The sequence below is a fragment of the Pseudophryne corroboree genome, chromosome 4, assembly GCF_028390025.1.
Source record: "Pseudophryne corroboree isolate aPseCor3 chromosome 4, aPseCor3.hap2, whole genome shotgun sequence".
Lineage (NCBI taxonomy): Eukaryota > Metazoa > Chordata > Amphibia > Anura > Myobatrachidae > Pseudophryne > Pseudophryne corroboree.
Window position 1 is genome coordinate 25,833,480 of NC_086447.1, and position 21,015 is coordinate 25,854,494.

A 21,015-nucleotide genomic window follows, 5' to 3' on the forward strand; every position below is an offset into this window, starting at 1 on the left:
ATAATTTTTTCTAAACTTTTTTTCCTATTTTCTAATAATTTTGACGCTATTTTTCCACTTTGCATTTCAAGAGGACACATTCACTTATTATCAATTCTGATCATTGTATTTACTAAAAAAATCTTTTTTTCATGTATTTCTGACCAATTTTGAAGGGGGACATTATGCATATTGGGTAAATGTGAATAACTCTACACTACAGGTACTTCATGAATGCAACACCATCCAATATGCATGGTAGAAGTGAAATTGACTTTTGATATTCTGCAATATGATTTTTGCTTGCTTTTTCATTGAGCAATGCAATAGTAGATAGTTATCAAAATATAAATTATTGAATTCAAAGTGTTTAGGTAACAAAACATATTTCTGCCCAGTTTCGAACTGAGGACTTTTCACGTGTGAGGCGAACGTGATAACCTCTACACTACAGAAACTACATGAAAACAGCATCTCCCGCCATCCAATAAAAATGATCTTTGACATACATTATGGTATTCTGAAATACATTTTTCATATGATTGCATTTTTATTTGGCATTTCAACCAAAAATCCCTTGTTTTAAAATTCTAAAGATAACAGCATATTTCTGCCCAGTTTCGAACTGGGGACCTTTTGTGTTTTAGGCGAATGTGATAACCACTACAATACAGAAACTGACTTTTGAAGATCTCATCACTATGGAGTCGGGAAGTACCATTGGCAAACCGTTTTCATAGAAAAAAATTTTCTAAACTTATTTTTCTATTTTCTAATAATTTCTGTGCAATTTTTTCCACTTTGCATTTCAAGAAGACACATTCACTTATTAATTGTTCTGATCATTGTATTTAATAAAAAAAATCTATTTTTAATGTATTTCTAAACAATTTTGAAGGGGAACCTTATGCATATTGACTAAATGTGAATAATACTACACTACAGGTACTTCATGAATGCAACACCATCCAATATGCATGGTAGAAGGGAAATTGACTTTTGATATTCTGCAATATGATTTTTTGCTTGCTTTTTCATTAAGCAATGCAACAGTATATAGTTATCAAAATGTAAATTATTGAATTCAAAGTGTTTAGGTAACAAAATATGTTTCTGCCAATTTCGAACTGGGGACCTTTCACGCGTGAGGCAAACATGAAATCACTACACTACAGATACTACATGAAAAATTTGCGACCATCATCCAATAAAAAAGTATCTTTGACATTCAGTATGGCATGCTAAAATAAACTTTTTATCTGATTGTATTTTTATTGAGCATTTTACCCAAAAATTCATTGTTTTAAAATTCTAAAGCTAAAAGATTGTTTCTGCCCAGTTTCGAACTGGGAACCTTTCGCGTGTTAGGCGAACGCGATAACCACTACACTACAGAAACTGACTATCGTGAATTCCATCACTATCTAGTCTGGAAGTACAAATGACACATGCTTTTCTTAGAAATATAATTTTTTCTAAACTTTTTTTCCTATTTTCTAATAATTTTGACGCTATTTTTCCACTTTGCATTTCAAGAGGACACATTCACTTATTATCAATTCTGATCATTGTATTTACTAAAAAATTTTTTTTAATGTATTTCTGACCAATTTTGAAGGGGGACCTTATGCATATTGGATAAATGTGAATAACTCTACACTACAGGTACTTCATGAATGCAACACCATCCAATATGCATGGTAGAATTGAAACTGACTTTTGATATTCTGCAATATGATTTTTTGCTTGCTTTTTCATTGAGCAATGCAACAGTAGATAGTTATCAAAATATAAATTATTGAATTCAAAGTGTTTAGGTAACAAAATATGTTTCTGCCAATTTCGAACTGGGGACCTTTCATGTGTGAGGCAAACATGAAATCACTACACTACAGATACTACATGAAAAATTTGCGACCATCATCCAATAAAAAATGATCTTTGACATTCAGTATGGCATGCTAAAATAAACTTTTTATCTGATTGTATTTTTATTGAGCATTTTACCCAAAAATTCATTGTTTTAAAATTCTAAAGCTAAAAGATTGTTTCTGCCCAGTTTCGAACTGGGGACTTTTCGCGTGTTAGGCGAACGTGATAACCACTACACTACAGAAACTGATTCTTGCGGATTTCATCACTATCTAGTCTGGAAGTACAAATGACACATGCTTTTCTTAGAAATATAATTTTTTCTAAACTTTTTTTCCTATTTTCTATTAATTTTGACGCTATTTTTCCACTTTGCATTTCAAGAGGACACATTCACTTATTATCAATTCTGATCATTGTATTTACTAAAAAAATATTTTTTGAATGTATTTCTGACCAATTTTGAAGGGGGACCTTATGCATATTGGGTAAATGTGAATAACTCTACACTACAGGTACTTCATGAATGCAACACTATCCAATATGCATGGTAGAAGGGAAATTGACTTTTGATATTCTGCAATAAGACTTTTGCTTGCTTTTTCATTGAGCAATGCAACAGTAGATAGTTATCAAAATATAAATTATTGAATTCAAAGTGTTTAGGTAACAAAATATGTTTCTGCCCAGTTTCGAACTGGGGACCTTTCGCGTGTGAGGCGAACGTGATAACCACTACACTACAGAAACTACATGAAAACAGAATCTCCCGCCATCCAATAAAAACTGATCTTTGACATACATTATGGCATTCTGAAATAAACTTTTTATATGATTGCATTTTTATTTGGCATTTCAACCGAAAATCCCTTGATTTAAAATTCTAAAGATAACAGCATATTTCTGCCTAGTTTCGAACTGGGGACCTTTTGTGTTTTAGGCGAATGTGATAACCACTACAATACAGAAACTGACTTTTGAAGATCTCATCACTATGGAGTCGGGAAGTACCATTGGCAAACCGTTTTCTTAGAATTTTTTTTTCTAAACTTATTTTTCTATTTTCTAATAATTTCTATGCTATTTTTTCCACTTTGCATTTCAAGAGGACACATTCACTTATTAATAGTTCTGATCATTGTATTTAATAAAAAAATCTATTTTTAATGTATTTCTGACCAATTTTGAAGGGGAACCTTATGCATATTGGCTAAATGTGAATAATACTACACTACAGGTACTTCATGAATGCAACACCATCCAATATGCATGGTAGAAGGGAAATTGACTTTTGATATTCTGCAATATGATTTTTTGCTTGCTTTTTCATTAAGCAATGCAACAGTATATAGTTATCAAAATGTAAATTATTGAATTCAAAGTGTTTAGGTAACAAAATATGTTTCTGCCAATTTCGAACTGGGGACCTTTCACGCGTGAGGCAAACATGAAATCACTACACTACAGATACTACATGAAAAATTTGCGACCATCATCCAATAAAAAATGATCTTTGACATTCAGTATGGCATGCTAAAATAAACTTTTTATCTGATTGTATTTTTATTGAGCATTTTACCCAAAAATTCATTGTTTTAAAATTCTAAAGCTAAAAGATTGTTTCTGCCCAGTTTCGAACTGGTGACCTTTCACGTGTGAGGTGAACGTGATAACCACTACACTACAGAAACTGACTCTCGTGAATTCCATCACTATCTAGTCTGGAAGTACAAATGACACATGCTTTTCTTAGAAATATAATTTTTTCTAAACTTTTTTTCCTATTTTCTAATAATTTTGACGCTATTTTTCCACTTTGCATTTCAAGAGGACACATTCACTTATTATCAATTCTGATCATTGTATTTACTAAAAAAAAAATGTTTTAATGTATTTCTGACCAATTTTGAAGGGGGACCTTATGCATATTGGATAAATGTGAATAACTCTACACTACAGGTACTTCATGAATGCAACACCATCCAATATGCATGGTAGAATTGAAACTGACTTTTGATATTCTGCAATATGATTTTTTGCTTGCTTTTTCATTAAGCAATGCAACAGTAGATAGTTATCAAAATATAAATTATTGAATTCAAAGTGTTTAGGTAACAAAATATGTTTCTGTCAATTTCGAACTGGGGACCTTTCACGTGTGAGGCAAACATGAAATCACTACACTACAGATACTACATGAAAAATTTGAGACCATCATCCAATAAAAAATGATCTTTGACATTCAGTATGGCATGCTAAAATAAACTTTTTATCTGATTGTATTTTTTATTGAGCATTTTACCCAAAAATTAATTGTTTTAAAATTCTAAAGCTAAAGATTGTTTCTGCCCAGTTTCGAACTGGGGATCTTTCACGTGTTAGGCGAACGTGATAACCACTACACTACAGAAACTGACTCGCGTGGTCCCATCACTATCTAATCTGGAAGTACAAATGACACATGCTTTTCTTAGAAATATAATTTTTTCTAAACTTTTTTTCCTATTTTCTAATTATTTTGACGCTATTTTTCCACTTTGCATTTCAAGAGGACACATTCACTTATTATCAATTCTGATCATTGTATTTACTAAAAAAATCTTTTTTGAATGTATTTCTGACCAATTTTGAAGGGGGACCTTATGCATATTGGGTAAATGTGAATAACTCTACACTACAGGTACTTCATGAATGCAACACCATCCAATATGCATGGTAGAAGGGAAATTGACTTTTGATATTCTGCAATATGATTTTTGCTTGCTTTTTTATTGAGCAATGCAACAGTAGATAGTTATCAAAATATAAATTATTGAATTCAAAGTGTTTAGGTAACAAAACATGTTTCTGCCCAGTTTCGAACTGAGGACTTTTCGCGTGTGAGGCGAACGTGATAACCACTACACTACAGAAACTACATGAAAACAGCGTCTCCCGCCATCCAATAAAAAATGATCTTTGACATACATTATGGTATTCTGAAATACATTTTTTATATGATTGCATTTTTATTTGGCATTTCAACCAAAAATCCCTTGTTTTAAAATTCTAAAGATAACAGCATATTTCTGCCCAGTTTCGAACTGGGGACCTTTTGTGTTTTAGGCGAATGTGATAACCACTACAATACAGAAACTGACTTTTGAAGATCTCATCACTATGGAGTCGGGAAGTACCATTGGCAAACCGTTTTCATAGAAAAAAATTTTCTAAACTTATTTTTCTATTTTCTAATAATTTCTATGCAATTTTTTCCACTTTGCATTTCAAGAAGACACATTCACTTTTTAATTGTTCTGATCATTGTATTTAATAAAAAAAATCTATTTTTAATGTATTTCTAAACAATTTTGAAGGGGAACCTTATGCATATTGGCTAAATGTGAATAATACTACACTACAGGTACTTCATGAATGCAACACCATCCAATATGCATGGTAGAAGGGAAATTGACTTTTGATATTCTGCAATATGATTTTTTGCTTGCTTTTTCATTGAGCAATGCAACAGTATATAGTTATCAAAATATAAATTATTGAATTCAAAGTGTTTAGGTAACAAAATATGTTTCTGCCAATTTCGAACTGGGGACCTTTCGCGTGTTAGGCGAACGTGATAACCACTACACTACAGAAACTGACTCTTGTGGATTTCATCACTATCTAGTCTGGAAGTACAAATGACACATGCTTTTCTTAGAAATATAATTTTTTCTAAACTTTTTTTTCCAATTTTCTAATAATTTTGACGCTATTTTTCCACTTTGCATTTCAAGAGGACACATTCACTTATTATCAATTCTGATCATTGTATTTACTAAAAAAATATTTTTTGAATGTATTTCTGACCAATTTTGAAGGGGGACCTTATGCATATTGGGTAAATGTGAATAACTCTACACTACAGGTACTTCATGAATGCAACACCATCCAATATGCATGGTAGAAGGGAAATTGACTTTTGATATTCTGCAATATGATTTTTGCTTGCTTTTTCATTGAGCAATGCAACAGTAGATAGTTATCAAAATATAAATTATTGAATTCAAAGTGTTTAGGTAACAAAATATGTTTCTGCCCAGTTTCGAACTGGGGACCTTTCGCGTGTGAGGCGAACGTGATAACCACTACACTACAGAAACTACATGAAAACAGAATCTCCCGCCATCCAATAAAAAATGATCTTTGACATACATTATGGCATTCTGAAATAAACTTTTTATATGATTGCATTTTTATTTGGCATTTCAACCGAAAATCCCTTGATTTAAAATTCTAAAGATAACAGCATATTTCTGCCCAGTTTCGAACTGGGGACCTTTTGTGTTTTAGGCGAATGTGATAACCACTACAATACGGAAACTGACTTTTGAAGATCTCATCACTATGGAGTCGGGAAGTACCATTGGCAAACCGTTTTCTTAGAATTTTTTTTTTCTAAACTTATTTTTCTATTTTCTAATAATTTCTATGCTATTTTTTCCACTTTGCATTTCAAGAGGACACATTCACTTATTAATAGTTCTGATCATTGTATTTAATAAAAAAATCTATTTTTAATGTATTTCTGACCAATTTTGAAGGGGAACCTTATGCATATTGGCTAAATGTGAATAATACTACACTACAGGTACTTCATGAATGCAACACCATCCAATATGCATGGTAGAAGGGAAATTGACTTTTGATATTCTGCAATATGATTTTTTGCTTGCTTTTTCATTGAGCAATGCAACAGTATATAGTTATCAAAATATAAATTATTGAATTCAAAGTGTTTAGGTAACAAAATATGTTTCTGCCAATTTCGAACTGGGGACCTTTCACGCGTGAGGCAAACATGAAATCACTACACTACAGATACTACATGAAAAACTTGCCACCATCATCCAATAAAAAAGTATCTTTGACATTCAGTATGGCATGCTAAAATAAACTTTTTATCTGATTGTATTTTTATTGAGCATTTTACCCTAAAAATTCATTGTTTTAAAATTCTAAAGCTAAAAGATTGTTTCTGCCCAGTTTCGAACTGGGGACCTTTCGCGTGTTAGGCGAACGTGATAACCAATACACTACAGAAACTGACTCTCGCGAATTCCATCACTATCTAGTCTGGAAGTACAAATGACACATGCTTTTCTTAGAAATATAATTTTTTCTAAACTTTTTTTCCTATTTTCTAATAATTTTGACGCTATTTTTCCACTTTGCATTTCAAGAGGACACATTCACTTATTATCAATTCTGATCATTGTATTTACTAAAAAAAAATTTTTTAATGTATTTCTGACCAATTTTGAAGGGGGACCTTATGCATATTGGATAAATGTGAATAACTCTACACTACAGGTACTTCATGAATGCAACACCATCCAATATGCATGGTAGAAGGGAAATTAACTTTTGATATTCTGCAATATGACTTTTGCTTGCTTTTTCATTGAGCAATGCAACAGTAGATAGATATCAAAATATAAATTATTGAATTCAAAGTGTTTAGGTAACAAAATATGTTTCTACCCAGTTTCGAACTGGGGACCTTTCGCGTGTGAGGCGAACGTGATAACCACTACACTACAGAAACTACATGAAAGTGGAATCTCACGACATCCAATAAAAAATGATCTTTGACATACATTATGGCATTCTGAAATAAACTTTTTATATGATTGCATTTTTATTTGGCATTTCAACCGAAAATCCCTTGATTTAAAATTCTAAAGATAACAGCATATTTCTGCCTAGTTTCGAACTGGGGACCTTTTGTGTTTTAGGCGAATGTGATAACCACTACAATACAGAAACTGACTTTTGAAGATCTCATCACTATGGAGTCGGGAAGTACCATTGGCAAACCGTTTTCTTAGAATTTTTTTTTCTAAACTTATTTTTCTATTTTCTAATAATTTCTATGCTATTTTTTCCACTTTGCATTTCAAGAGGACACATTCACTTATTAATAGTTCTGATCATTGTATTTAATAAAAAATCTATTTTTAATGTATTTCTGACCAATTTTGAAGGGGAACCTTATGCATATTGGCTAAATGTGAATAATACTACACTACAGGTACTTCATGAATGCAACACCATCCAATATGCATGGTAGAAGGGAAATTGACTTTTGATATTCTGCAATATGATTTTTTGCTTGCTTTTTCATTGAGCAATGCAACAGTATATAGTTATCAAAATATAAATTATTGAATTCAAAGTGTTTAGGTAACAAAATATGTTTCTGCCAATTTCGAACTGGGGACCTTTCACGCGTGAGGCAAACATGAAATCACTACACTACAGATACTACATGAAAAATTTGCGACCATCATCCAATAAAAAAGTATCTTTGACATTCAGTATGGCATGCTAAAATAAACTTTTTATCTGATTGTATTTTTATTGAGCATTTTACCCAAAAATTCATTGTTTTAAAATTCTAAAGCTAAAAGATTGTTTCTGCCCAGTTTCGAACTGGGGACCTTTCGCGTGTTAGGCGAACGTGATAACCACTACACTACAGAAACTGACTATCGTGAATTCCATCACTATCTAGTCTGGAAGTACAAATGACACATGCTTTTCTTAGAAATATAATTTTTTCTAAACTTTTTTTCCTATTTTCTAATAATTTTGACGCTATTTTTCCACTTTGCATTTCAAGAGGACACATTCACTTATTATCAATTCTGATCATTGTATTTACTAAAAAAAATGTTTTAATGTATTTCTGACCAATTTTGAAGGGGGACCTTATGCATATTGGATAAATGTGAATAACTCTACACTACAGGTACTTCATGAATGCAACACCATCCAATATGCATGGTAGAATTGAAACTGACTTTTGATATTCTGCAATTTGATTTTTTGCTTGCTTTTTCAATGAGCAATGCAACAGTAGATAGTTATCAAAATATAAATTATTGAATTCAAAGTGTTTAGGTAACAAAATATGTTTCTGCCAATTTCGAACTGGGGACCTTTCATGTGTGAGGCAAACATGAAATCACTACACTACAGATACTACATGAAAAATTTGCGACCATCATCCAATAAAAAATGATCTTTGACATTCAGTATGGCATGCTAAAATAAACTTTTTATCTGATTGTATTTTTATTGAGCATTTTACCCAAAAATTCATTGTTTTAAAATTCTAAAGCTAAAAGATTGTTTCTGCCCAGTTTCGAACTGGGGACCTTTCTCGTGTTAGGCGAACGTGATAACCACTACACTACAGAACTGATTCTTGCGGATTTCATCACTATCTAGTCTGGAAGTACAAATGACACATGCTTTTCTTAGAAATATAATTTTTTCTAAACTTTTTTTCCTATTTTCTAATAATTTTGACGCTATTTTTCCACTTTGCATTTCAAGAGGACACATTCACTTATTATCAATTCTGATCATTGTATTTACTAAAAAAAATATTTTTTGAATGTATTTCTGACCAATTTTGAAGGGGGACCTTATGCATATTGGGTAAATGTGAATAACTCTACACTACAGGTACTTCATGAATGCAACACCATCCAATATGCATGGTAGAAGGGAAATTGACTTTTGATATTCTGCAATATGACTTTTGCTTGCTTTTTCATTGAGCATTGCAACAGTAGATAGTTATCAAAATATAAATTATTGAATTCAAAGTGTTTAGGTAACAAAATATGTTTCTGCCCAGTTTCGCACTGGGGTCCTTTCGCGTGTGAGGCGAACGTGATAACCACTACACTACAGAAACTACATGAAAACAGAATCTCCCGCCATACAATAAAAAATTATCTTTGACATACATTATGGCATTCTGAAATAAACTTTTTATATGATTGCATATTTATTTGGCATTTCAACCGAAAATCCCTTGATTTAAAATTCTAAAGATAACAGCATATTTCTGCCTAGTTTCGAACTGGGGACCTTTTGTGTTTTAGGCGAATGTGATAACCACTACAATACAGAAACTGACTTTTGAAGATCTCATCACTATGGAGTCGGGAAGTACCATTGGCAAACCGTTTTCTTAGAATTTTTTTTTCTAAACTTATTTTTCTGTTTTCTAATAATTTCTATGCTATTTTTTCCACTTTGCATTTCAAGAGGACACATTCACTTATTAATAGTTCTGATCATTGTATTTAATAAAAAAATCTATTTTTAATGTATTTCTGACCAATTTTGAAGGGGAACATTATGCATATTGGCTAAATGTGAATAATACTACACTACAGGTACTTCATGAATGCAACACCATCCAATATGCATGGTAGAAGGGAAATTGACTTTTGATATTCTGCAATATGATTTTTTTGCTTGCTTTTTCATTGAGCAATGCAACAGTATATAGTTATCAAAATATAAATTATTGAATTCAAAGTGTTTAGGTAACAAAATATGTTTCTGCCAATTTCGAACTGGGGAACTTTCACGCGTGAGGCAAACATGAAATCACTACACTACAGATACTACATGAAAAATTTGCGACCATCATCCAATAAAAAATGATCTTTGACATTCAGTATGGCATGCTAAAATAAACTTTTTATCTGATTGTATTTTTATTGAGCATTTTACCCAAAAATTCATTGTTTTAAAATTCTAAAGCTAAAAGATTGTTTCTGCCCAGTTTCGAACTGGGGACCTTTCGCGTGTTAGGCGAACGTGATAACCACTACACTACAGAAACTGACTCTCGTGAATCCCATCACTATCTAGTCTGGAAGTACAAATGACACATGCTTTTCTTAGAAATATAATTTTTTCTAAACTTTTTTTCCTATTTTCTAATAATTTTGACGCTATTTTTCCACTTTGCATTTCAAGAGGACACATTCACTTATTATCAATTCTGATCATTGTATTTACTAAAAAAAAAATTTTTTAATGTATTTCTGACCAATTTTGAAGGGGGACCTTATGCATATTGGATAAATGTGAATAACTCTACACTACAGGTACTTCATGAATGCAACACCATCCAATATGCATGGTAGAATTGAAATTGACTTTTGATATTCTGCAATATGATTTTTTGCTTGCTTTTCATTGAACAATGCAACATTAGATAGTTATCAAAATATAAATTATTGAATTCAAAGTGTTTAGGTAACAAAATATGTTTCTGCCAATTTCGAACTGGGGACCTTTCACGTGTGAGGCAAACATGAAATCACTACACTACAGATACTACATGAAAAATTTGAGACCATCATCCAATAAAAAATGATCTTTGACATTCAGTATGGCATGCTAAAATAAACTTTTTATCTGATTGTATTTTTATGGAGCATTTTACCCAAAAATTAATTGTTTTAAAATTCTAAAGCTAAAAGATTGTTTCTGCCCAGTTTCGAACTGGGGATCTTTCACGTGTTAGGCGAACGTGATAACCACTACACTACAGAAACTGACTCACGTGGTCCCATCACTATCTAGTCTGGAAGTACAAATGACACATGCTTTTCTTAGAAATATAATTTTTTCTAAACTTTTTTTCCTATTTTCTAATAATTTTGACGCTATTTTTCCACTTTGCATTTCAAGAGGACACATTCACTTATTATCAATTCTGATCATTGTATTTACTAAAAAAATATTTTTTGAATGTATTTCTGACCAATTTTGAAGGGGAACCTTATGCATATTGGCTAAATGTGAATAATACTACACTACAGGTACTTCATGAATGCAACACCATCCAATATGCATGGTAGAAGGGAAATTGACTTTTGATATTCTGCAATATGATTTTTGCTTGCTTTTTCATTGAGCAATGCAACAGTAGATAGTTATCAAAATATAAATTATTGAATTCAAAGTGTTTAGGTAACAAAATATGTTTCTGCCCAGTTTCGAACTGGGGACCTTTCGCGTGTGAGGCGAACGTGATAACCACTACACTACAGAAACTACAATAAAACAGCATCTCCCGCCATCCAATAAAAAATGATCTTTGACATACATTATGGCATTCTGAAATAAACTTTTTATATGATTGCATTTTTATTTGGCATTTCAACCAAAAATCCCTTGATTTAAAATTCTAAAGATAACAGCATATTTCTGCCCAGTTTCGAACTGGGGACCTTTTGTGTTTTAGGCGAATGTGATAACCACTACAATACAGAAACTGACTTTTGAAGATCTCATCACTATGGAGTCGGGAAGTACCATTGGCAAACCGTTTTCTTAGAATTTTTTTTTCTAAACTTATTTTTCTATTTTCTAATAATTTCTATGCTATTTTTTCCACTTTGCATTTCAAGAGGACACATTCACTTATTAATAGTTCTGATCATTGTATTTAATAAAAAAATCTATTTTTAATGTATTTCTGACCAATTTTGAAGGGGAACCTTATGCATATTGGCTAAATGTGAATAATACTACACTACAGGTACTTCATGAATGCAACACCATCCAATATGCATGGTAGAAGGGAAATTGACTTTTTATATTTTGCAATATGATTTTTTGCTTGCTTTTTCATTGAGCAATGCAACAGTATATAGTTATCAAAATATAAATTATTGAATTCAAAGTGTTTAGGTAACAAAATATGTTTCTGCCAATTTCGAACTGGGGACCTTTCACGCGTGAGGCAAACATGAAATCACTACACTACAGATACTACATGAAAAATTTGCGACCATCATCCAATAAAAAATGATCTTTGACATTCAGTATGGCATGCTAAAATAAACTTTTTATCTGATTGTATTTTTATTGAGCATTTTACCCAAAAATTCATTGTTTTAAAATTCTAAAGCTAAAAGATTGTTTCTGCCCAGTTTCGAACTGGGGACCTTTCGCGTGTTAGGCGAACGTGATAACCACTACACTACAGAAACTGACTCTTGTGGATCCCATCACTATCTAGTCTGGAAGTACAAATGACACATGCTTTTCTTAGAAATATAATTTTTTCTAAACTTTTTTTCCTATTTTCTAATAATTTTGACGCTATTTTTCCACTTTGCATTTCAAGAGGACACATTCACTTATTATCAATTCTGATCATTGTATTTACTAAAAAAATCTTTTTTGAATGTATTTCTGACCAATTTTGAAGGGGGACCTTATGCATATTGGGTAAATGTGAATAACTCTACACTACAGGTACTTCATGAATGCAACACCATCCAATATGCATGGTAGAAGGGAAATTGACTTTTGATATTCTGCAATATGATTTTTGCTTGCTTTTTCATTGAGCAATGCATTAGTAGATAGTTATCAAAATATAAATTATTGAATTCAAAGTGTTTAGGTAACAAAACATGTTTCTGCCCAGTTTCGAACTGAGGACTTTTCGCGTGTGAGGCGAACGTGATATCCACTACACTACAGAAACTACACGAAAACAGCATCTCCCGCCATCCAATAAAAAATGATCTTTGACATACATTATGGTATTCTGAAATACATTTTTTATATGATTGCATTTTTATTTGGCATTTCAACCAAAAATCCCTTGTTTTAAAATTCTAAAGATAACAGCATATTTCTGCCCAGTTTCGAACTGGGGACCTTTTGTGTTTTAGGCGAATGTGATAACCACTACAATACAGAAACTGACTTTTGAAGATCTCATCACTATGGAGTCGGGAAGTACCATTGGCAAACCGTTTTCATAGAAAAAAAATTTCTAAACTTATTTTTCTATTTTCTAATAATTTCTATGCAATTTTTTCCACTTTGCATTTCAAGAAGACACATTCACTTATTAATTGTTCTGATCATTGTATTTAATAAAAAAAATCTATTTTTAATGTATTTCTAAACAATTTTGAAGGGGGACCTTATGCATATTGGGTAAATGTGAATAACTCTACACTACAGGTACTTCATGAATGCAACACCATCCAATATGCATGGTAGAAGGGAAATTGACTTTTGATATTCTGCAATATGATTTTTGCTTGCTTTTTCATTGAGCAATGCAACAGTAGATAGTTATCAAAATATAAATTATTGAATTCAAAGTGTTTAGGTAACAAAATATGTTTCTGCCCAGTTTCGAACTGGGGACCTTTCTCGTGTGAGGCGAACGTGATAACCACTACACTACAGAAACTACATGAAAACAGAATCTCCCGCCATCCAATAAAAAATGATCTTTGACATACATTATGGCATTCTGAAATAAACTTTTTATATGATTGCATTTTTATTTGGCATTTCAACCGAAAATCCCTTGATTAAAAATCCTAAAGATAACAGCATATTTCTGCCTAGTTTCGAACTGGGGACCTTTTGTGTTTTAGGCGAATGTGATAACCACTACAATACAGAAACTGACTTTTGAAGATCTCATCACTATGGAGTCGGGAAGTACCATTGGCAAACCGTTTTCTTAGAATTTTTTTTTCTAAACTTATTTTTCTATTTTCTAATAATTTCTATGCTATTTTTTCTACTTTGCATTTCAAGAGGACACATTCACTTATTAATAGTTGTGATCATTGTATTTAATAAAAAAATCTATTTTTAATGTATTTCTGACCAATTTTGAAGGGGAACCTTATGCATATTGGCTAAATGTGAATAATACTACACTACAGGTACTTCATGAATGCAACACCATCCAATATGCATGGTAGAAGGGAAATTGACTTTTGATATTCTGCAATATGATTTTTTGCTTGCTTTTTCATTGAGCAATGCAACAGTATATAGTTATCAAAATATAAATTATTGAATTCAAAGTGTTTAGGTAACAAAATATGTTTCTGCCAATTTCGAACTGGGGACCTTTCACGCGTGAGGCAAACATGAAATCACTACACTACAGATACTACATGAAAAATTTGCGACCATCATCCAATAAAAAAGTATCTTTGACATTCAGTATGGCATGCTAAAATAAACTTTTTATCTGATTGTATTTTTATTGAGCATTTTACCCAAAAATTCATTGTTTTAAAATTCTAAAGCTAAAAGATTGTTTCTGCCCAGTTTCGAACTGGGGACTTTTCGCGTGTTAGGCGAACGTGATAACCACTACACTACAGAAACTGACTCTTGCGGATTTCATCACTATCTAGTCTGGAAGTACAAATGACACATGCTTTTCTTAGAAATATAATTTTTTCTAAACTTTTTTCCTATTTTCTAATAATTTTGACGCTATTTTTCCACTTTGCATTTCAAGAGGACACATTCACTTATTATCAATTCTGATCATTGTATTTACTAAAAAAATATTTTTTGAATGTATTTCTGACCAATTTTGAAGGGGGACCTTATGCATATTGGGTAAATGTGAATAACTCTACACTACAGGTACTTCATGAATGCAACACCATCCAATATGCATGGTAGAAGGGAAATTGACTTTTGATATTCTGCAATATGACTTTTGCTTGCTTTTCATTGAGCAATGCAACAGTAGATAGATATCAAAATATAAATTATTGAATTCAAAGTGTTTAGGTAACAAAATATGTTTCTGCCCAGTTTCGAACTGGGGACCTTTCGCGTGTGAGGTGAACGTGATAACCACTACACTACAGAAACTACATGAAAGTGGAATCTCACGACATCCAATAAAAAATGATCTTTGACATACATTATGGCATTCTGAAATAAACTTTTTATATGATTGCATTTTTATTTGGCATTTCAACCGAAAATCCCTTGATTTAAAATTCTAAAGATAACAGCATATTTCTGCCTAGTTTCGAACTGGGGACCTTTTGTGTTTTAGGCGAATGTGATAACCACTACAATACAGAAACTGACTTTTGAAGATCTCATCACTATGGAGTCGGGAAGTACCATTGGCAAACCGTTTTCTTAGAATTTTTTTTTCTAAACTTATTTTTCTATTTTCTAATAATTTCTATGCTATTTTTTCCACTTTGCATTTCAAGAGGACACATTCACTTATTAATAGTTCTGATCATTGTATTTAATAAAAAAATCTATTTTTAATGTATTTCTGACCAATTTTGAAGGGGAACCTTATGCATATTGGCTAAATGTGAATAATACTACACTACAGGTACTTCATGAATGCAACACCATCCAATATGCATGGTAGAAGGGAAATTGACTTTTGATATTCTGCAATATGATTTTTTGCTTGCTTTTTCATTAAGCAATGCAACAGTATATAGTTATCAAAATATAAATTATTGAATTCAAAGTGTTTAGGTAACAAAATATGTTTCTGCCAATTTCGAACTGGGGACCTTTCACGCGTGAGGCAAACATGAAATCACTACACTACAGATACTACATGAAAAATTTGCGACCATCATCCAATAAAAAATGATCTTTGACATTCAGTATGGCATGCTAAAATAAACTTTTTATCTGATTGTATTTTTATTGAGCATTTTACCCAAAAATTCATTGTTTTAAAATTCTAAAGCTAAAAGATTGTTTCTGCCCAGTTTCGAACTGGTGACCTTTCGCGTGTTAGGTGAACGTGATAACCACTACACTACAGAAACTGACTCGTGAATTCCATCACTATCTAGTCTGGAAGTACAAATGACACATGCTTTTCTTAGAAATATAATTTTTTCTAAACTTTTTTTCCTATTTTCTAATAATTTTGACGCTATTCTTCCACTTTGCATTTCAAGAGGACACATTCACTTATTATCAATTCTGATCATTGTATTTAATAAAAAAATCTATTTTTAATGTATTTCTGACCAATTTTGAAGGGGGACCTTATGCATATTGGGTAAATGTGAATAACTCTACACTACAGGTACTTCATGAATGCAACACCATCCAATATGCATGGTAGAAGGGAAATTGACTTTTGATATTCTGCAATATGATTTTTTGCTTGCTTTTTCATTGAGCAATGCAACAGTATATAGTTATCAAAATATAAATTATTGAATTCAAAGTGTTTAGGTAACAAAATATGTTTCTGCCAATTTCGAACTGGGGACCTTTCACGCGTGAGGCAAACATGAAATCACTACACTACAGATACTACATGAAAAATTTGCGACCATCATCCAATAAAAAAGTATCTTTGACATTCAGTATGGCATGCTAAAATAAACTTTTTATCTGATTGTATTTTTATTGAGCATTTTACCCAAAAATTCATTGTTTTAAAATTCTAAAGCTAAAAGATTGTTTCTGCCCAGTTTCGAACTGGGGACCTTTCGCGTGTTAGGCGAACGTGATAACCACTACACTACAGAAACTGACTCTCGTGAATTCCATCACTATCTAGTCTGGAAGTACAAATGACACATGCTTTTCTTAGAAATATAATTTTTTCTAAACTTTTTTTCCTATTTTCTAATAATTTTGACGCTATTTTTCCACTTTGCATTTCAAGAGGACACATTCACTTATTATCAATTCTGATCATTGTATTTACTAAAAAAAATTTTTTAATGTATTTCTGACCAATTTTGAAGGGGGACCTTATGCATTTTGGATAAATGTGAATAACTCTACACTACAGGTACTTCATGAATGCAACACCATCCAATATGCATGGTAGAATTGAAACTGACTTTTGATATTCTGCAATATGATTTTTTGCTTGCTTTTTCATTGAGCAATGCAACAGTAGATAGTTATCAAAATATAAATTATTGAATTCAAAGTGTTTAGGTAACAAAATATGTTTCTGCCAATTTCGAACTGGGGACCTTTCACGTGTGAGGCAAACATGAAATCACTACACTACAGATACTACATGAAAAATTTGCGACCATCATCCAATAAAAAATGATCTTTGACATTCAGTATGGCATGCTAAAATAAACTTTTTATCTGATTGTATTTTTATTGAGCATTTTACCCAAAAATTCTTTGTTTTAAAATTCTAAAGCTAAAAGATTGTTTCTGCCCAGTTTCGAACTGGGGACCTTTCGCGTGTTAGGCGAACGTGATAACCACTACACTACAGAAACTGACTCTTGCGGATTTCATCACTATCTAGTCTGGAAGTACAAATGACACATGCTTTTCTTAGAAATATAATTTTTTCTAAACTTTTTTCCTATTTTCTAATAATTTTGACGCTATTTTTCCACTTTGCATTTCAAGAGGACACATTCACTTATTATCAATTCTGATCATTGTATTTACTAAAAAAATATTTTTTGAATGTATTTCTGACCAATTTTGAAGGGGGACCTTATGCATATTGGGTAAATGTGAATAACTCTACACTACAGGTACTTCATGAATGCAACACCATCCAATATGCATGGTAGAAGGGAAATTGACTTTTGATATTCTGCAATATGACTTTTGCTTGCTTTTTCATTGAGCAATGCAACAGTAGATAGATATCAAAATATAAATTATTGAATTCAAAGTGTTTAGGTAACAAAATATGTTTCTGCCCAGTTTCGAACTTGGGACCTTTCGCGTGTGAGGCGAACGTGATAACCACTACACTACAGAAACTACATGAAAGAGGAATCTCACGACATCCAATAAAAAATGATCTTTGACATACATTATGGCATTCTGAAATAAACTTTTTATATGATTGCATTTTTATTTGGCATTTCAACCGAAAATCCCTTGATTTAAAATTCTAAAGATAACAGCATATTTCTGCCTAGTTTCGAACTGGGGACCTTTTGTGTTTTAGGCGAATGTGATAACCACTACAATACAGAAACTGACTTTTGAAGATCTCATCACTATGGAGTCGGGAAGTACCATTGACAAACCGTTTTCTTAGAATTTTTTTTTCTAAACTTATTTTTCTATTTTCTAATAATTTCTATGCTATTTTTTCCACTTTGCATTTCAAGAGGACACATTCACTTATTAATAGTTCTGATCATTGTATTTAATAAAAAAATCTATTTTTAATGTATTTCTGACCAATTTTGAAGGGGAACCTTATGCATATTGGCTAAATGTGAATAATACTACACTACAGGTACTTCATGAATGCAACACCATCCAATATGCATGGTAGAAGGGAAATTGACTTTTGATATTCTGCAATATGATTTTTTGCTTGCTTTTTCATTAAGCAATGCAACAGTATATAGTTATCAAAATATAAATTATTGAATTCAAAGTGTTTAGGTAACAAAATATGTTTCTGCCAATTTCGAACTGGGGACCTTTCACGCGTGAGGCAAACATGAAATCACTACACTACAGATACTACATGAAAAATTTGCGATCATCATCCAATAAAAAATGATCTTTGACATTCAGTATGGCATGCTAAAATAAACTTTTTATCTGATTGTATTTTTATTGAGCATTTTACCCAAATATTCATTGTTTTAAAATTCTAAAGCTAAAAGATTGTTTCTGCCCAGTTTCGAACTGGTGACCTTTCGCGTGTTAGGTGAACGTGATAACCACTACACTACAGAAACTGACTCTCGTGAATTCCATCACTATCTAGTCTGGAAGTACAAATGACACATGCTTTTCTTAGAAATATAATTTTTTTCTAAACTTTTTTTCCTATTTTCTAATAATTTTGACGCTATTTTTCCACTTTGCATTTCAAGAGGACACATTCACTTATTATCAATTCTGATCATTGTATTTACTAAAAAAAAAAATTTTCATGTATTTCTGACCAATTTTGAAGGGGGACCTTATGCATATTGGATAAATGTGAATAACTCTACACTACAGGTACTTCATGAATGCAACACCATCCAATATGCATGGTAGAATTGAAACTGACTTTTGATATTCTGCAATATGATTTTTTGCTTGCTTTTTCATTGAGCAATGCAACAGTAGATAGTTATCAAAATATAAATTATTGAATTCAAAGTGTTTAGGTAACAAAATATGTTTCTGCCAATTTCGAACTGGGGACCTTTCACGTGTGAGGCAAACATGAAATCACTACACTACAGATACTACATGAAAAATTTGAGACCATCATCCAATAAAAAATGATCTTTGACATTCAGTATGGCATGCTAAAATAAACTTTTTATCTGATTGTATTTTTATTGAGCATTTTACCCAAAAATTAATTGTTTTAAAATTCTAAAGCTAAAAGATTGTTTCTGCCCAGTTTCGAACTGGGGATCTTTCACGTGTTAGGCGAACGTGATAACCACTACACTACAGAAACTGACTCGCGTGGTCCCATCACTATCTAGTCTGGAAGTACAAATGACACATGCTTTTCTTAGAAATATAATTTTTTCTAAACTTTTTTTCCTATTTTCTAATAATTTTGACGCTATTTTTCCACTTTGCATTTCAAGAGGACACATTCACTTATTATCAATTCTGATCATTGTATTTAATAAAAAAATCTATTTTTAATGTATTTCTGACCAATTTTGAAGGGGGACCTTATGCATATTGGGTAAATGTGAATAACTCTACACTACAGGTACTTCATGAATGCAACACCATCCAATATGCATGGTAGAAGGGAAATTGACTTTTGATATTCTGCAATATGATTTTTTGCTTGCTTTTTCATTGAGCAATGCAACAGTATATAGTTATCAAAATATAAATTATTGAATTCAAAGTGTTTAGGTAACAAAATATGTTTCTGCCAATTTCGAACTGGGGACCTTTCACGTGTGAGGCAAACATGAAATCACTACACTACAGATACTACATGAAAAATTTGCGACCATCATCCAATAAAAAATGATCTTTGACATTCAGTATGGCATGCTAAAATAAACTTTTTATCTGATTGTATTTTTATTGAGCATTTTACCCAAAAATTCATTGTTTTAAAATTCTAAAGCTAAAAGATTGTTTCTGCCCAGTTTCGAACTGGGGACCTTTCGCGTGTTAGGCGAACGTGATAACCACTATACTACAGAAACTGACTCTTGCGGATTTCATCACTATCTAGTCTGGAAGTACAAATGACACATGCTTTTCTTAGAAATATAATTTTTTCTAAACTTTTTTCCTATTTTCTAATAATTTTGACGCTATTTTTCCACTTTGCATTTCAAGAGGACACATTCACTTATTATCAATTCTGATCATTGTATTTACTAAAAAAATATTTTTTGAATGTATTTCTGACCAATTTTGAAGGGGGACCTTATGCATATTGGGTAAATGTGAATAACTCTACACTACAGGTACTTCATGAATGCAACACCATCCAATATGCATGGTAGAAGGGAAATTGACTTTTGATATTCTGCAATATGACTTTTGCTTGCTTTTTCATTGAGCAATGCAACA

The 21,015-nt window shown here is 31.8% G+C and overlaps 27 non-coding genes across 27 annotated transcripts; all 27 read right to left on the bottom strand.

Moving 5' to 3' along the window:
• Positions 1–1,305: 1,305 nt before the first annotated feature.
• Positions 1,306–1,378, bottom strand: TRNAV-AAC (transfer RNA valine (anticodon AAC)). The gene has a single exon. It is a non-coding gene; the product is annotated as a tRNA-Val (tRNA).
• A 647-nt stretch (positions 1,379–2,025) lies between these two features.
• TRNAV-AAC (transfer RNA valine (anticodon AAC)) lies at positions 2,026–2,098 on the bottom strand. The gene has a single exon. It is a non-coding gene; the product is annotated as a tRNA-Val (tRNA).
• A 430-nt stretch (positions 2,099–2,528) lies between these two features.
• On the bottom strand, positions 2,529–2,601 carry TRNAV-CAC (transfer RNA valine (anticodon CAC)). Its single transcript has one exon. It is a non-coding gene; the product is annotated as a tRNA-Val (tRNA).
• An 868-nt stretch (positions 2,602–3,469) lies between these two features.
• TRNAV-CAC (transfer RNA valine (anticodon CAC)) lies at positions 3,470–3,542 on the bottom strand. The gene has a single exon. It is a non-coding gene; the product is annotated as a tRNA-Val (tRNA).
• A 649-nt stretch (positions 3,543–4,191) lies between these two features.
• Positions 4,192–4,264, bottom strand: TRNAV-AAC (transfer RNA valine (anticodon AAC)). The gene has a single exon. It is a non-coding gene; the product is annotated as a tRNA-Val (tRNA).
• Positions 4,265–4,693: 429 nt separating this feature from the next.
• On the bottom strand, positions 4,694–4,766 carry TRNAV-CAC (transfer RNA valine (anticodon CAC)). The gene has a single exon. It is a non-coding gene; the product is annotated as a tRNA-Val (tRNA).
• A 1,154-nt stretch (positions 4,767–5,920) lies between these two features.
• Positions 5,921–5,993, bottom strand: TRNAV-CAC (transfer RNA valine (anticodon CAC)). The gene has a single exon. It is a non-coding gene; the product is annotated as a tRNA-Val (tRNA).
• An 870-nt stretch (positions 5,994–6,863) lies between these two features.
• TRNAV-AAC (transfer RNA valine (anticodon AAC)) lies at positions 6,864–6,936 on the bottom strand. The gene has a single exon. It is a non-coding gene; the product is annotated as a tRNA-Val (tRNA).
• A 429-nt stretch (positions 6,937–7,365) lies between these two features.
• Positions 7,366–7,438, bottom strand: TRNAV-CAC (transfer RNA valine (anticodon CAC)). Its single transcript has one exon. It is a non-coding gene; the product is annotated as a tRNA-Val (tRNA).
• An 867-nt stretch (positions 7,439–8,305) lies between these two features.
• On the bottom strand, positions 8,306–8,378 carry TRNAV-AAC (transfer RNA valine (anticodon AAC)). The gene has a single exon. It is a non-coding gene; the product is annotated as a tRNA-Val (tRNA).
• A 647-nt stretch (positions 8,379–9,025) lies between these two features.
• On the bottom strand, positions 9,026–9,097 carry TRNAV-AAC (transfer RNA valine (anticodon AAC)). The gene has a single exon. It is a non-coding gene; the product is annotated as a tRNA-Val (tRNA).
• Positions 9,098–9,528: 431 nt separating this feature from the next.
• On the bottom strand, positions 9,529–9,601 carry TRNAV-CAC (transfer RNA valine (anticodon CAC)). The gene has a single exon. It is a non-coding gene; the product is annotated as a tRNA-Val (tRNA).
• Positions 9,602–10,470: 869 nt separating this feature from the next.
• TRNAV-AAC (transfer RNA valine (anticodon AAC)) lies at positions 10,471–10,543 on the bottom strand. Its single transcript has one exon. It is a non-coding gene; the product is annotated as a tRNA-Val (tRNA).
• A 648-nt stretch (positions 10,544–11,191) lies between these two features.
• TRNAV-AAC (transfer RNA valine (anticodon AAC)) lies at positions 11,192–11,264 on the bottom strand. Its single transcript has one exon. It is a non-coding gene; the product is annotated as a tRNA-Val (tRNA).
• A 429-nt stretch (positions 11,265–11,693) lies between these two features.
• TRNAV-CAC (transfer RNA valine (anticodon CAC)) lies at positions 11,694–11,766 on the bottom strand. Its single transcript has one exon. It is a non-coding gene; the product is annotated as a tRNA-Val (tRNA).
• An 868-nt stretch (positions 11,767–12,634) lies between these two features.
• On the bottom strand, positions 12,635–12,707 carry TRNAV-AAC (transfer RNA valine (anticodon AAC)). Its single transcript has one exon. It is a non-coding gene; the product is annotated as a tRNA-Val (tRNA).
• A 430-nt stretch (positions 12,708–13,137) lies between these two features.
• TRNAV-CAC (transfer RNA valine (anticodon CAC)) lies at positions 13,138–13,210 on the bottom strand. Its single transcript has one exon. It is a non-coding gene; the product is annotated as a tRNA-Val (tRNA).
• A 650-nt stretch (positions 13,211–13,860) lies between these two features.
• Positions 13,861–13,933, bottom strand: TRNAV-CAC (transfer RNA valine (anticodon CAC)). Its single transcript has one exon. It is a non-coding gene; the product is annotated as a tRNA-Val (tRNA).
• Positions 13,934–14,801: 868 nt separating this feature from the next.
• On the bottom strand, positions 14,802–14,874 carry TRNAV-AAC (transfer RNA valine (anticodon AAC)). Its single transcript has one exon. It is a non-coding gene; the product is annotated as a tRNA-Val (tRNA).
• A 428-nt stretch (positions 14,875–15,302) lies between these two features.
• TRNAV-CAC (transfer RNA valine (anticodon CAC)) lies at positions 15,303–15,375 on the bottom strand. The gene has a single exon. It is a non-coding gene; the product is annotated as a tRNA-Val (tRNA).
• Positions 15,376–16,243: 868 nt separating this feature from the next.
• Positions 16,244–16,316, bottom strand: TRNAV-AAC (transfer RNA valine (anticodon AAC)). Its single transcript has one exon. It is a non-coding gene; the product is annotated as a tRNA-Val (tRNA).
• Positions 16,317–16,963: 647 nt separating this feature from the next.
• Positions 16,964–17,036, bottom strand: TRNAV-AAC (transfer RNA valine (anticodon AAC)). Its single transcript has one exon. It is a non-coding gene; the product is annotated as a tRNA-Val (tRNA).
• A 647-nt stretch (positions 17,037–17,683) lies between these two features.
• Positions 17,684–17,756, bottom strand: TRNAV-AAC (transfer RNA valine (anticodon AAC)). The gene has a single exon. It is a non-coding gene; the product is annotated as a tRNA-Val (tRNA).
• A 429-nt stretch (positions 17,757–18,185) lies between these two features.
• TRNAV-CAC (transfer RNA valine (anticodon CAC)) lies at positions 18,186–18,258 on the bottom strand. The gene has a single exon. It is a non-coding gene; the product is annotated as a tRNA-Val (tRNA).
• An 868-nt stretch (positions 18,259–19,126) lies between these two features.
• Positions 19,127–19,199, bottom strand: TRNAV-AAC (transfer RNA valine (anticodon AAC)). Its single transcript has one exon. It is a non-coding gene; the product is annotated as a tRNA-Val (tRNA).
• Positions 19,200–19,848: 649 nt separating this feature from the next.
• TRNAV-AAC (transfer RNA valine (anticodon AAC)) lies at positions 19,849–19,921 on the bottom strand. The gene has a single exon. It is a non-coding gene; the product is annotated as a tRNA-Val (tRNA).
• Positions 19,922–20,569: 648 nt separating this feature from the next.
• Positions 20,570–20,642, bottom strand: TRNAV-AAC (transfer RNA valine (anticodon AAC)). The gene has a single exon. It is a non-coding gene; the product is annotated as a tRNA-Val (tRNA).
• Positions 20,643–21,015: the final 373 nt, after the last annotated feature.